The sequence below is a fragment of the Otolemur garnettii genome, unplaced genomic scaffold (genome assembly GCF_000181295.1).
Source record: "Otolemur garnettii isolate 467f Iridium unplaced genomic scaffold, OtoGar3 scaffold00015, whole genome shotgun sequence".
Taxonomy (NCBI): domain Eukaryota; kingdom Metazoa; phylum Chordata; class Mammalia; order Primates; family Galagidae; genus Otolemur; species Otolemur garnettii.
In genome coordinates, this window is record NW_003852410.1 from 22363524 (window position 1) to 22378132 (window position 14609).

A 14609-nucleotide genomic window follows, 5' to 3' on the forward strand; every position below is an offset into this window, starting at 1 on the left:
CACATTAGGTGAGATCCCGCCAATCACCATCCCTTCTCCCTCCTCCGGGCCCTTGGCTGGAGGGCTCAACTACAAACTTTGCCTTAAAAATAAAACCAGTGTAACCTAAACTTTTGTACCTTCATATTAATCTGAAACTTTTTAAAAAGCAGTGCCCTAAGGTTTTCATTGGTGATTTTGAGGCAGCCATTCTAACCAGAATTGTTATGGCCTGTGCTTTTGCAGCCTAAATGCTTTCTAAGAATTAGGGGTATGTTAAAAGCGATTGTCTTGTGGCCAAGTGTGTGTTTTTAGAGTTGGAAAGACCTGGTTTCAAATTATGGTTCCTCCTACTTGTTAGCTGTGTGACATCAGGCAAGTTATTTAGTTTTGCTGAGGTCCAGTTTTCTTAGTTGTAAAATGGAGCTGATAATTCTTATTTGAGGATTTCACAAAGTACATTCAATGAAATTTTAAATGTGTACTCAACTACAAAGGGATGTAATGGTCAAATACATCTGGAAAACCCTTTAGATTATATTCCTCCGTCTTGTATTTGATAATGCATAATTTCAGATTAAAGACCCTGGTATGTTCTGCAGGATATAAAGCTGTTTAACTTTGCTTGACCCAAAATATCAAAATGTAGTTAAGCTCAAGAACCTTTTTTTTTTTATAGAAAATGGGGGGAGTGTTTTGTGAAGTACAAATGGCCTCCTAGGATGGTTTTAAGGGTTAAATAGGAATTAAAGGTAAATGCTTTCCGTAATGTCTGGCACATACTTCTGCTCAATAGTAGAAGTATTATCATTTTATAATTATTATTAATGAGGATTTTTAGTCTTTAAAACAGAAAAATTTAAATTTGATTTGCCTGGGTTTTGACCACAGGCACAGTATCAATTTGCCAGTTGGAAATTTACAGACTCCAGCTGTCACTGTGGCTAATGGTTGTGATTTATTGAGTGCCTACCCTGTGTCAGAACATCCATTAGGTACTTTAAAAGAGACTTTAATGGTCCCAACTACTCAACAAGGTAGATGTTACTACTCTTCTATTTATACAGGTAGGAATTGAGGCTCAAAGGTAAGTGCACTGCCCAAGATACTTAACTGTGGAGTTGGAAATTTAGCTCAGATTTTTTTGGTCCAAAGTCTTTTACTATCCTCACCTGGGATGCTACAAATGCTTGGTAGTTTGTGAAGACAATAGAGATCTGTGGGATATTTGCCATAGGCACAATTGAAATCAGACACTTGACCAACACAAGGCATCGCAGGACTGAGTATGCTGGCAAGGTCACAATGCAATCATACCAAAATGCTTTCCTTCCTGTAATTCACCTTGTTCCCAGATTTCAAAGCCTTACACGTATCATTCCCTTTCCCAAAGCATTCTCCCTGCGTTGTCTTCCTCGGCTATCTCTCACTCATGCTTGGTTTCCCAGGACTAATGCACTTGCCCCAGAAAGCCATTCATTCCTAATTCTCTAGGTCAGAGCTAACACCTCTTCTTCATACTCCCTTAATCCTGTGCACCTGTCTTCTCACTGCCACGCCTTTGATTTGTCTCTTCCCTATTAAACTGTGAGCAGGGACCAAGTCTTGGTCAGCATCAAATCCTAAGTATATAACACATCATACTCCATAGATATTTATTGACAAATAACCGATGTCAGTTCAAAATCTCTACAAAAAAATTATGCCTTAGATTAATAAAGAGTGGGGAAATTACTTTAGTATCACCAACTTGATATATGTGTCCAAAAATATGGTTTCATGGAATTTTTGGCAATAAGAATGTTGAAAATCCCTGCATAAAACAATGCCTGCTGCTAAACTATAAAGAAGCCTTTGCATTCCCATGGAGATAGTTGAAAGAGGCTGCTTATTTTGGTCTATGGAAAATGCCTTGCTTTATAGGTTCAGAAACTCATTTTTTAATAGGCCCCTGAGTTGTGAGTGGTGATGTTTGTGATTCAGCTCAAAGAAACCGATTCTCCCTAATGCCATTCCATAATTATGGGTCCTGTCTGTGGAATGCCTTCTCTTTACTAAACTGTGTTCTAGGCATACATACACATTCCCGCCTTCTCTCTCTCCCTCTCTCTGCTCTCTCATTCTTATGATACACGTACATTGTCAAACTCTGGGTTATTACTACCCAGACGCTGAGGAAGCATAGGATCTGATAAATTTTGCGACTTGTTAAAGACACACAGATGGAAAGTAGTGGAGCAAGGGCTCAACTTCAGGCCTTTCTACCTCCACAGTCCATTTAGCCTCACCTAGGTAGGGTGACCAGATTTTAACATTGGTAAAGCAGGACATCATGGGGGGGGGTGGGGGACGGGGCGGAGGTGGGGCAGGGGGCGGGGACAGGGCAGGGCCTGACAACAATGCAAACTTTGATAAGCAGTTCTCCATAATCACTTCTCAACAATTATTTGTTATTATTACAGTTTAACATTATAAGATTAACAAAAATAATATAAAATTCATATTCTGGTGAAATAGCCACATGGCAGCCAAAAACCATATATTCCCTTCCTGTTCTCCCACCCGTTCGTGCGTTCTTTCCAAAAATCGAAACTTTTTAAAAATGGCGTGGGCTGTGGGACAAATTGTTCAAAAGCAGGACTGTCCCACCAAAAGCAGGATGTCTGGTCACCCTACACCTAGGCCACCTTGTCATCTAAGACACCTAAGATGTAAGGTTTCTTGTCCACAGGAGTTACACTGGCAAAGCAATTGGTATTGGATATGGATGAATACATTCCCTTTGGAAACCAATCTTTGTAGCAGAAGGATGCAGAATGAACCTGACCTAAAAATCAAGGCAAATGTTGCTTAACAGCTTTGTGCACTCAGCTTATTCAGGCTATGTGTCATCTTCCTCAATACCAAGAACATCACAATAGTGACAAGGAATAGCTCCTAATATCACAACACTATTTCTTTGGATAACTCTTAATCCAAGCTTGGCCTTTGAAATTCTCCTCAGGCTCCTTTTTTTTGTTTGTTTGTTTGTTTGTTTTGTCTTTTTTGGCATTGTTCGAGAGTACCTGTTTAATTCTAATTTGACATCAATATGGTTTGGTATGCAAGGAGTCGCTGTGGTTTTAAGAGCCCAACTATCTCAGAGGTTGATGGATTATTGCCTGCAATGATTTTCATAGATGAATTCTTTGATGTGTCTTATTTTGATTTTACCTGCTTTATGGCATATCTGGAAGGCGAGAAGGAGGTGAGAGATTGATTCCCTGGAGCACATTCTCAGAGTACCATATTTTCAATCATATATTCTGGTAATACCTTGACAAGATAGTTGTTATGGTTAAAATTAAAAGATGTTGGGGAAGCAACATGAAAGCAAAGGGCAAGTCTGTTCAATACGTGGTTGAAACATCAATAACTAGATGATGGGAAGCTAGAAAAGATCACTAAAGTCAGTCATCATTTGTCATACATACTCTTACCACAAAGGCCGTAGGCATCCTCCCTCCATGTTTATACCCCCTAATGTGGAAATTAGGCCATGCTGCCCACCTGCTGTGTGCAGCTGGTTGTGGCAATTAGAGGACCTACTGAGTATCATGTGCCTGGCACAGGGCAGGGCATACAACCCTAAAATGGAGATTTTAATTCTGTCCATTTCAATCCATGAGATGGTCTATTCTAATTCTAAAGGTTTAGTTGGGTGCTTAGGGCCCCTTTTGCTTAACTATACATAGGCCAATTCCCAAAGGAGTATGACTTCTCAGGAATGTTTCCTGTTTAAATGAAAGGACTAATTCTTCTACCCCAGAATTTCTCAAAGTTTTTTCTGAGAGCTACCTACATGAGATTGACCTAGAGTACTTTTTTTTAGGCCCCCACCTACAATATCTGCACTTCAGAGTCACTCCACAATTTTAATAAGTTCCTTATATGATTCTTCTCAGCAAATTTTTAGCCTTAAAATGACTACTTTCAAGAGGCCAGGATTCAGAGAAGGAAGGAACTGGGTGAGGCCTAGGAGGTCAGACAGTCAATTAATCCCCATCATTAAACAGATGAGAAACTGAGGCAAAACTAGTTAATGGTCTCTTTTTCAGCCCTGGAATTGGGGTTGGGATTTGTTTTGTAAGTACTTAATTTATAAGAAAGGAATGTAACTTTTTAAAGTGCCTTTGGCAGGACCATTCCCTTTTAATCTCAAACAGTAACATCTCAATGAACCTACTTAAAATCCCTTTGCAATTGCCCATTGTGTTCAGAGTAGGATTCAATCTGGTTACAGCCCCACTCTGTGAGTGCCTCCTCCCTCTCTAAAGCATCTGTTGTTCCTCCCCTTGTCTTTCAGGTATCAGATGATATCCTCCCTCCCCTGGGAAGTTTTCTCTGACTTCCCAAGTGTGGGTGATAGACCCTTCCAGGTGCCTATGTGGCACCCTGTATAACCCTGTTCAAATCGATTGATGTTGTGTTGCAATTGTTTCTGTGTTTTTCTCCATGAAATATATAATAGTTTATGCTCTAAAGGACAGGAATCTTGTGTTGAAACATACACAGGACATAGTATTGGTCCCTATGAGGTACTCAATAAACTACATACCAAATGGTGGAACCGTCTTGAAGTTCACAAACTAAAATGTTCAAGCAGATGATGGTCTGGCTGGAATAAAGTAATACTGGTAAATGGTAGAAGGTCAGATGAGTTACAAAAAGCTGGAGTTGATTGTGAAAAGCTTTGGCTCTGAGTTGAAGGTGCTGACTTGGACCCAGTCAGTGGCTATGATCCACCTGAGGCTTGTTGATTTGGGTGTCTGAGGAAGACTTCCACAGCAGCAGAGAGAAATGTGGCTGGGACTGAGAAGCAGCTAGAAAGCACATGAGAATTACAAGGTGGCTATAGTAAGTCCAGGCTCAAGCCAGTGAGTATTAGGAACAGGCTGATGGCTGATGGAAAGATGAGATATGAATTCATCCCAGAAGAGCTGCTGTGAATCAGGAACACTGGATAGGAGAGGACAGTCAAAGGTCAACACTGGAGGGATCTTTCTTTTTTTAAATGGGTTCATTAATTTATTATTTCAACAAACATTGAGGTAGACACTGGGGCACCAATTATGAATAAAATGGACTTTGACTTCTCATAAGGGGGATAGATAATAGGAAAAAACCCAAACAACAGGTGTCTAATATAGCCAGCAAGGAATGAACTTCATGAATGAAATTAAATAATTCATGTAAAGTACTTGCCACAATGCTTGGCGTATAGTAAAAGCTCAATAAATATTACCAAGTTCCTCTCCTCTGCCAACCCTCTCAAGAAAATAACAGTTTCCTTTTGCGTGTCAGCCATTAAATGAATCATCATAATGGCTGTCATGTACCTTATCTCTATTATATGACATGTTCTGTGTTACAGTCTTTGCATGTATTATCTTCTGCTTACTCCCAGTTTGCAAGATAGTTGTGCTTACCCCTTTTCAGATATGAAATCAGAAGATAAAGGAAAGTAATCCATTTCCAAAAATCCCCAGAGCTTGTAAGCAGAAATCTGTAGGTGTGCCTAACTCCCAAGTTCTGTTCCCTTTCCATTTCCATCATGTGGTTGTTGTCAACCAATGTTATGACAGTCAGCCTTAGGGTGGATCTGACAAGCTCTTTAGGGTTAGCTATCCACTCAAGTAATTGAAATAACTTAGATGTATTAAGGAGCAAATGGAAGCAATTACATATGGCTCCGTTACCCACATCCAGGTACGGCCAACTGTGTGGTCTTTCCTGTCTTTCGATGAACATCTTTGAACTGGGAGGAAATTTGAATAGAGTCATTTTGTGACTCTTTGAAGAGAGTATTTGTTCTGCATTTTGAGAGCTCTCAGATCACAGAGAGGGCACCTACAGTATTGTTCAAGTCAAATTCCGGATGTCTACAGTGTTAGGACAAAGACTGTATGCTTTACAGACCTTGCTGAAGTCCTGCCTTTGCCATTTACTGGACTATGACATTGACAAGTCACTCAATCTTCTCTGAGCTATAGTCTCATTATGTATAAACCAGGAAGAAATCGGTTCAGAACAGTGACTACTTTAGTGTACATTTGGGAATGAAGGAGTAAAAGCAAAATATTATCTTAACTGGTGGCTATTTTGCATTTGGCAATGTCTAGAGACGTTTTTGGTTGTCACAACTTTGAGAAGTGCTGCTGGCCTCTAGTGAATAGGATGCTAAACATCCTACAATATATAAGACAAGCCCTCAGCAAAGCACTATTCAGCACAGAGTGTTGGTGGTGTGAAGGTTGAGAACCCTAGTGTATGTCCTAGGAACACTTGAACATCCCTTTGGAGGTATTAACTAAATACAATAGCACCTCTGTATTTGACCATCTCTCTACATTGACCAGCTCCATAAGTTGACCTAATTTTCATAGACTGGACATGCACCACATGTACTCAATAGAAACTCCTATGTTGACCAGTTTGTTACAGTCCCTTGGATGATCAATTTACAGAGGTTCTACCGTATTTCATTTTAATCTAAATATTTTGAGGTCATGAACAAAACTACTTCTACTAGTCCATTTGGGGTATAGGGAGGGTTCGTAAAACTCTCTGTTCAAAGTTGAATTTGCATCAGACTCTGAGCTCTGTTTCTTTCACTGTAGGAGTGGCTTCCTGTACAACAGTACTTTGGGAAAAGGAGGTTTATTTGTTTTTATGTATTTTTTTGTAACTTAAAAGCATCTTGAATTATTAAACCAGTTATTTTCCAGGCCTGCAAATGTTTTCAGCATGTTGCCCTAAGTTTCCCTGAGTCAGCACATAGTATCACATCTTGGAAGACCTCAGTCAGTTAGAACTATTTCCTTAAGCTGTTAGTATTTTTTCCCTTGGAGTGTGATATCTGGGGTGTTCACTTCAAGCACCAAAGCGAGCTTATGTTTCTCTCAGAACTCCAGAGTCAAGGCCTTGGTGGGAAGTCTGCTCAGGGTGAAAAGGTATGCACCATAATTTCAGGCTAAAGAAGAGACTCCTAAGTGGTCATTTAACATTTCCCCTGATGTGTTGGGCCCTTGCTTGTTTCTAGCCAGGAGCCAGACCGTAAGGTAAATCCTCCAACTCACATTTTAGGAGACAATAAGAGAGTACTTTGAATTACAACTAAAAAATTCTCTTTCTGCTTCCAAGCCAAATGCTTTTACTAGAAGTGGGGGGGTGGGGGAGAAAGGAGAAAAAAAACCCATCCGAGTCAATTTGATGAAAACCAGTTAAAATAAGGCCTTGTTGTGGCTGATATAGCTCTCCCAGCTGGTCCCAAAGCACCGACTGTGTCTTCGGGCACCACTCTCCACACTGATTGAACTAGATTCCTGTGTCAACTGTTTGAAAGGCACAGTCCTGAACCACACATTTCCTGAGAATATTATTGAAAATTATCAGACCTGTTTTGTTCATTACCAGGAAGCTGAAAAATGACTTGCAAAAATAAAGCTGAAAGGCTTTTTACAGCCAGTGCAGGCTGACTTTTAAACAAACGTCCTCAAAGCTCTTGAATACCTTATCCAGGGGCTCAAACCTTGGGGAAGCTGTCCTTCAGAGTAACTTTGTGGAAATTTCTACTGAGAGCCACTGGCCCCTTGAGGATGGACGGTTTTCCATCTAAATCTGTTCACTTAGCACACATTCAGCTCACATATTTACTCTCAAGAGCAAATGTGTTCATTCTTGATTGTCTTTTACTTTAAACAATATTTACTGATCCAAAGGCAAGAGAAAGGATTTTTCCCACCTCTTAATGTCAAGAAATCTGAATTTTACATAATGATATCATGAAACTATACCCTGTGAGAACTGAAAACGACTTAGCTCATCATTTCAATCAGTTTTACAGACCCACAGAGGCTCCTAAGATACCCGGACTCATTATGCCTGAATGGGGAAATCGCAGAGCCCCAGCTAAAGGTCTTTGTGCTATTCAATACACATGGCACCCAAGGTCTCCCCGATGTTAACTGTTCTCTTTGTTGTTTTCATCGAAGACCAGGCTACCCAGCTCTCATTTCTTCTGATATTCCTAACAGTTCATTTATAACCCCTGTTCCCATTTCCCCATCTGACTTTGAAGAACCTGCATTCATTTAGGCTTTGATTAGTGGTAATTATTTACCTGTCAGCCCCCAGCTGGTCTGCATTGCCAAAGCTGAGTCACATAGCTTTGCTTCCAGTGACTGCTTTCAAACAATTAAATCAGAGAAGCACCTGTGTAAATACGTAATATTTGGTGATAAGAAAATGATTAGACAATAGAACCTGAGCTGAACTGATGAAAAAAGTGAATATTTCCCTGTGCATTTTTGTTTTTTTAAGCACATGATTTTAAAAGCATCTGATCTCAAGAACAAGGTCAGGTTATTTTCCCACCCCTCCTACACCTTGTTTGTTTGGAAAGTGCACTAATCTGATATCACTAGACTTGGTTTGTTTGCAAGCATTAAAATTTTACGGGAATCATCTCCTGTGTCAGCTGAAAGAGAAGTTGAGATAGGGTGAAACACTAACCAGTGATTTTCAAAGCCAAAGCCTAGCTCAATAGATAAATTAACAGTTGAAATTCATCTTGGATAGTGGCCATCTGTTCCTATTTATATTTAAGACTTCTGAGGTGGGCTTCTGAAGGTAGGTAAGAATAGAAAGATCAAGAGCTTTGTGGTCTCAGGGATTTGAATCCTCACCTCACCGCCTAGCAGCTAAGTGACATTTAACACTCCTTGAGCCTCAGTTCCAAATCTGTAAAAACTCCTAACCTTACCTACCAGGCTACTTGTAAAGTGCTAAGCTCGGTGCCTCCTAAACAAACATTCACTGTGCCCAAACTGCATCATAATAGACAAAAAAATCCATCTTCTTTAGCCAGCTTACCATTCAGTTGGTCTTAAAACCATTGGTGGTTTTTGAAAGTTGTTTTCTGGTAGAGAACAATGTTCAGAAACAAGTGTTACTGCCAGAAGGAGATTCTAAAATTTCCTTCTTATCTTTCAAACAGTACCCTGCCCTACTTTTTTGGCACTTGTTCCTTCTTTAACAGAGATTAGCCATAAGAAAGATCTGTTTAGATCTCTAGCTGGACAAGGAAAAATATTGAGCTCCCTGACCATCAGATGCTTAGGTTTTTGCTTTTACAACCGGACTAGTATTTTTAGCCAAAGGGACATCCTGCAGCTGGTGCTTTAAGAAACCACTCCTGATGTGTTCCTTTTGCATTTGTGGGCATGATTTTATACAAAGGTCAAACCCTTACTTCAACTCTTCCTAAGCTCTGTGACCTTGGACACAGTACTAATATGAAGCCAGTAGACAAGTTAATTATTCTTTGTGCATCAGTTTCTTCAACAGCAAAATGGAAATGGCAACAACTAATGGATAGGGTTATTTGGAGAAGTCGGTGAGTTATATGGAAAAGCCTTAGACAGTGATTTGAACAGAGAAGAAAATCAATAAATGTTGGAGTTGTGGTTGCTGTTATAACTGGGGAAACATAGGCAGCTAACTCTAACAAGAGTTGGTCTCATGGAAAAAACTAGTGTGTGTGCATAGCAGAGTGTTCAAAAGTTCAATCAAATCTTCCCAAGTCAATAAATGTCACTGTTGAAAATTTTACCCTTTTGGCTCAGCTCCTGTAGCTCAGCGGCTAGGGTGCCAGTCACATACACCAGAACTGGTAGGTTCAAACCCAGCCTGGGCCTGCCAAACAATGACAACTATTAAAAAAAAAAAGCCAGGTGGCTGTAGTCCCAGCTGCCTGGGAGGCTGAGGCAAGAGAATCACTTAAGCCCAAGAGTTGAAGGTTGTTGTGAGCTATGACACCACAGCACTCTACCCAAGGCCACATAGTGAGATGCTGTCTCAAAAAAAAAAAAAATTACTCTCTTAGAAAATATGGAAAATCCTCAAAGAACTCAAATTAGATCTCCCATTTGACCCTGCAAACCCACTATTAGGCATCTACCCAGAAAAAAAAAAATCCTTTTATTATAAGGACATTTGCTCTAGACTATTTATTACAGCTCAATTTATAATTGCCAAAACATGGAAATAACCTAAATTGCCACCAATCCAGGAATGGATTAACAAGCTGTGATATTTGTATACCATGGAATACTATTCAGCCACTAAAAAAGATGGAGACTTTATGTCTTTTGTATTAACCTGGATGGAGTTGAAACACATTCTGGTCAGTAAAATATCCCAAGAAAGGAGGAGCAAGAACTACTATGAAGCCAGTAGATGATCTAACACACACCCACATAAGAGAAAAACTCAAATCATTTCAAGGTGGGGGGTGGGTAAACAAGGGAGCAGGGAGCAGGAGGAAGGGGAAGGAAGGGTGTGCTCCCACTTAATGGCACAATGTTTGGGTGTATATGGCACACCTCTTGGGGGAGGAACACAATTAAAAGAGGGACTCTATCTTATAAATGCAAACATTGTAACCTAATTCTTTGTACCCTCAAATTAACCTGAAATAATAAATAAATAAATGTTATCCTTTTTAGTGAAAGTCATTCTTAATTTCATTTAGGTCGAATGCAGTATTTTATTTGTGGTTTCTGAATAAGACAATGAAAAGTGGGAAAGCCTTCTATGGACTGTCACTTATTCCCATCAGCAGCTTTGATTGCATTTGGACCTTGAATCTAAAATAAACATTGACTTCAAGTTGATACAAAGGTAGGCAGGGGATACACAGCAAAAAGTTGTATTTATTTACTATCACCTTCTTAAGTAAACATTTTGAAATAGCAGAGTGGACTGTTTGAACATAGAAACATAACCCCCTCTGCAGAATGAAGCATCTAAGTTGCCTCAGATTACCTGATTATTTTGTCACTTTGATGGCACCTACTCTTTTTTGTGAGCTCTTTGTTTTTCAGTACTTGTGAAACATAAGCATCCTAAATGCCCCTAAGTTTCCTGAAGCCCAAAGATAGACGATTGAGTTGTGACAACAGAGCTAATACGGATTGGTAGGGGGCCATGAAAGGAGCTTTAAACGCAAAATATAATGATAAGGAGTATCATTCTCCTTGGAGTGCATCCTTTCACTTCCTCATCCTTTAAGGAAACTGATCAGGTATTAAATGAAAAGATGTGGTGGGATGAATTACTTTAGAGAATAGAAAAAGCACTTTGAATGATTAGTCTTCCCACACATCTTAGAAATTACTCTGAAATTCCCATTAGAGGCCATTGAATTCACTGAGCAATGTGGTCTCCTTGTTTGCTTTAACAGTTATAGATTCCCAAGGGTGTTAAAGACTCATTGTGCTGGAGTTGAGCTATAATGTGTTTCTTCCCAGCGGCCTTATTCCTTATCTGGTCTGTTGATTAACTCTGTATTTCAACATAACATTGTCCAACTGAGTAGGCTGTCTGATAAGCATCTCACCAATAACAACATAAAATCTAAGCAGAGAAAGAGATGGTGCACTGATAAGCAGAAGTGCTCTCATTAAGTTTTCAGAATATCTTTTCTCATTCTGCCCTTTCAAAGCCATAGTTTAAACACCCAGATGTTCTTTCCGTGGATTCATCAATGTATTCTTTAAATTTGCAATGATTTTTAACAAACATTGGTCCAGTTTTTGTAGGAATTAAATCATTATTCTAATTCCATATTTTAGAAATTTAGATACTTTAAAATTAATCTTAAATGTTTTCACTGGTTTTAAATATTCTGCCAAATACTCTTGCACCTGACTTCCTGGTCAGTTTCCCCTTAAATTTCTGCAGCTGCACTCAGGCAGCTATTGATTCTGTGTCTCCTTGGCAAAGGTTACTAACTTGATCAACAGTAATGCTAAATTGTATCTGTTAAGATTCAACTCTTATTCCTTGTAGCTAACTCACACTGTACCTTTGTTTCTTGGCTGATTAACACTGATGTTCATTTTACCTATCACTCTACAACGACTATAGAACAGAATTATTCCTGGATACTATTAGCAAGTCAACATGTTTTTTAGCTTCTGGATCATAAGCTGAAACCAAAAATCTGATGTTTTTGGCAACAAAAACCATAATCTGTATGAGCTTTGGCCCCCAAAGGCTTTCAGATAATAAAGGCATGGCTGGAGTTGTTGAAGATTACTCTAAGTTTCTTCTTGCTCCCTTCACCCATGCATAACATTTAGGAGTGTAGACTTAAGACAACATCTTAGTTTTTGTTCAGAGAAGAAAACTAGCAGAGTTGCTAATAATCACTGTAAGTAAAAATTAAAAGAAGAAATCAGAGTTGCTAACAATGAGTATAAGGAAAAATTAAATTAAGCATTATGGCATTAACATGAGTTAGAAGAATGTGGATCCGTAGATCGTAACTGGTATGCCACAAACCTTTCACAGGTTTGCCACCTGTTTGGAAAGAGTCTATATTCTTTTTGTACAACTCAAGTTAGCTGTTGTCAAGACAACATCTACCATCTGTTATGTGGGTCTGTGTTGGTCATGCAGCATGGTGATGAAGGGGCTGAAATTTACCAAGAGTAGGAAAACAGAGTCATAGAATAACATAAGTCTGAAATAAAAGTAAAAACAAAAAGATGCCTGATACAAAAGATGTGTAGGTTAAAACCCATAATAACTTTTCCCTTGGAGTATGTAAATATACATATTTCCTTTATTAAAATACAATATAATTTATATGACAAAATGAATATATTTAAGTGTATAATTCAACAAGTTATAATACATGCATTTGCAAGTATAACTACTACCCAAATTGAGACACAGAAAATTTTCAGTGCACTAAATTTTTCTCTTCTGTCCCTGCCCAGGCAATCTCCCACCCCAACCTCAGTAGCCATTACAATTTCTATCAATACACTAATTTTACCTATTTTAGTGCTTCAAACAAATGGAGTCATGTGGTACATATTCTTTTGTGTTTGGCTGGCTTCACTCAACAAAATATTTTTGAGATTCATATTGTGTGTTTCAATACACATCCACATACATGTAGGTGAGCAATCTTTAGAAGACATTTTTAAATTTTTCTTGGGTTCTTATCTAAAAGAGGGTTTAATGGATTATATAGTAAGCATATTTTTAACTTTATAAGAAACTACCAAATTGTGTTCTAAGATGTTTATACCATTTTACACTCCTACCACCAATGTTGTAATGTCAGTCTTTTTTTTCATTTGAGTGGATGTGCAATGGTATCTTACTATGGTTTAAAATTGAATTTTTATGGTTACTATGATGTTGAGTATTTTTTAACATTTACTGACTATTCATATTTCTTCTTTTGTAAACTTAATGTTCAATTTCCATTTTTGTTTTAAGTTCTTTGCATGACTAGTAATTTTTGATTGGATGTTAAGCATTGTTGGTACTATATTGTTTGGACATCTGGATTTTGTTGTGTTCCTTTAAAGAGTGTTGTGGATTTGAATTTCATGTGGTTCTAAAAAATTAAATAAAAATTAAAAAAAATAAATTTCATGTGAATTAGTTTAATATTTTACATCTTAAGTTTTATTAGAGAAGATATGGAGGTCAGTAGTGCCACCTTAACTGTGGAGAATACATTCCATGACCCCCAGAATATGCCTGAGACTAAGGCTAATATCAAACCTGATTGCCATCTAAACAAACATGTTTCTGTTCATGTCTTCCATGCACAAATGTACCTTTTCCGTCTTAAATAAGGCAATTTTCATGAACTGTGGCAAGAACGTTTTTTTGAGGTGTGACAGCAAAACGAGCACAAATTTATTTTTCCTTCTTCACAATGTCATGGCTAGAAGAAGACTCATTCTCACTATAGATCTTAGAAAGCCCAGCATGCAATTTTTTTTCTCTTTTTATTAAGTCAAGAAGTTTTACTTTTTCACCTAAGGGAAGCACTTTACAGCTTCTCTTTGGCATATTCAGCCAAATTATCAACATCACTATTATTGCACTTTGGGAATGTTATTAAATAAAATAAAGGTTACTTGAATACCAGTACTGCAATACTATCATAGTTGATCAGATAATCTAAGGGACTAATGGGTGGTAGTGTATATAGTGTGGATACATTGAACAAAAAGTTACTCTGCTCCCAGATGGGAAAGAGTGGGATGGTGTGAGATTTCATCACACAACTCAGCACAGTGCACAATTTAAAATTAATAAATTGTTTATTTCTGTAATTTCACTTAATTTTTTTTGAGCCAAAGTTGACTATGTGTAACTAAAACTACAGAAAGTAAGACTATGGATAAGGGGGAACTATTACAGTTTTTATTATAGTAATACTTATTCATTAGCACCTAGACATGGATATTTTGGAGTGTCTCCTAAATAATGCATGGATTCAATACTGTTTCTGTCCTCTGGCTGGCTGGAATTTAAATATATGTCAGCTCAATAGGAGGTCTGCTAATTGTTCAGTTTATAGTTCTTCAGTAACTATTCTTTCCAAGTAGTTGTTTTTGGCTTGTGGAGACTTACCCTATACAGCTTTATAGCTATAAACTCAAGGGTACCTTTGTGCATTTTTCTTGAGCTCTCTTTATATAGCTCCTTCCCTTTCAGTACTCTGTCATACAAATTCCAGTCACTTCATATTTCTCAATTTTGATCTCTGTCTC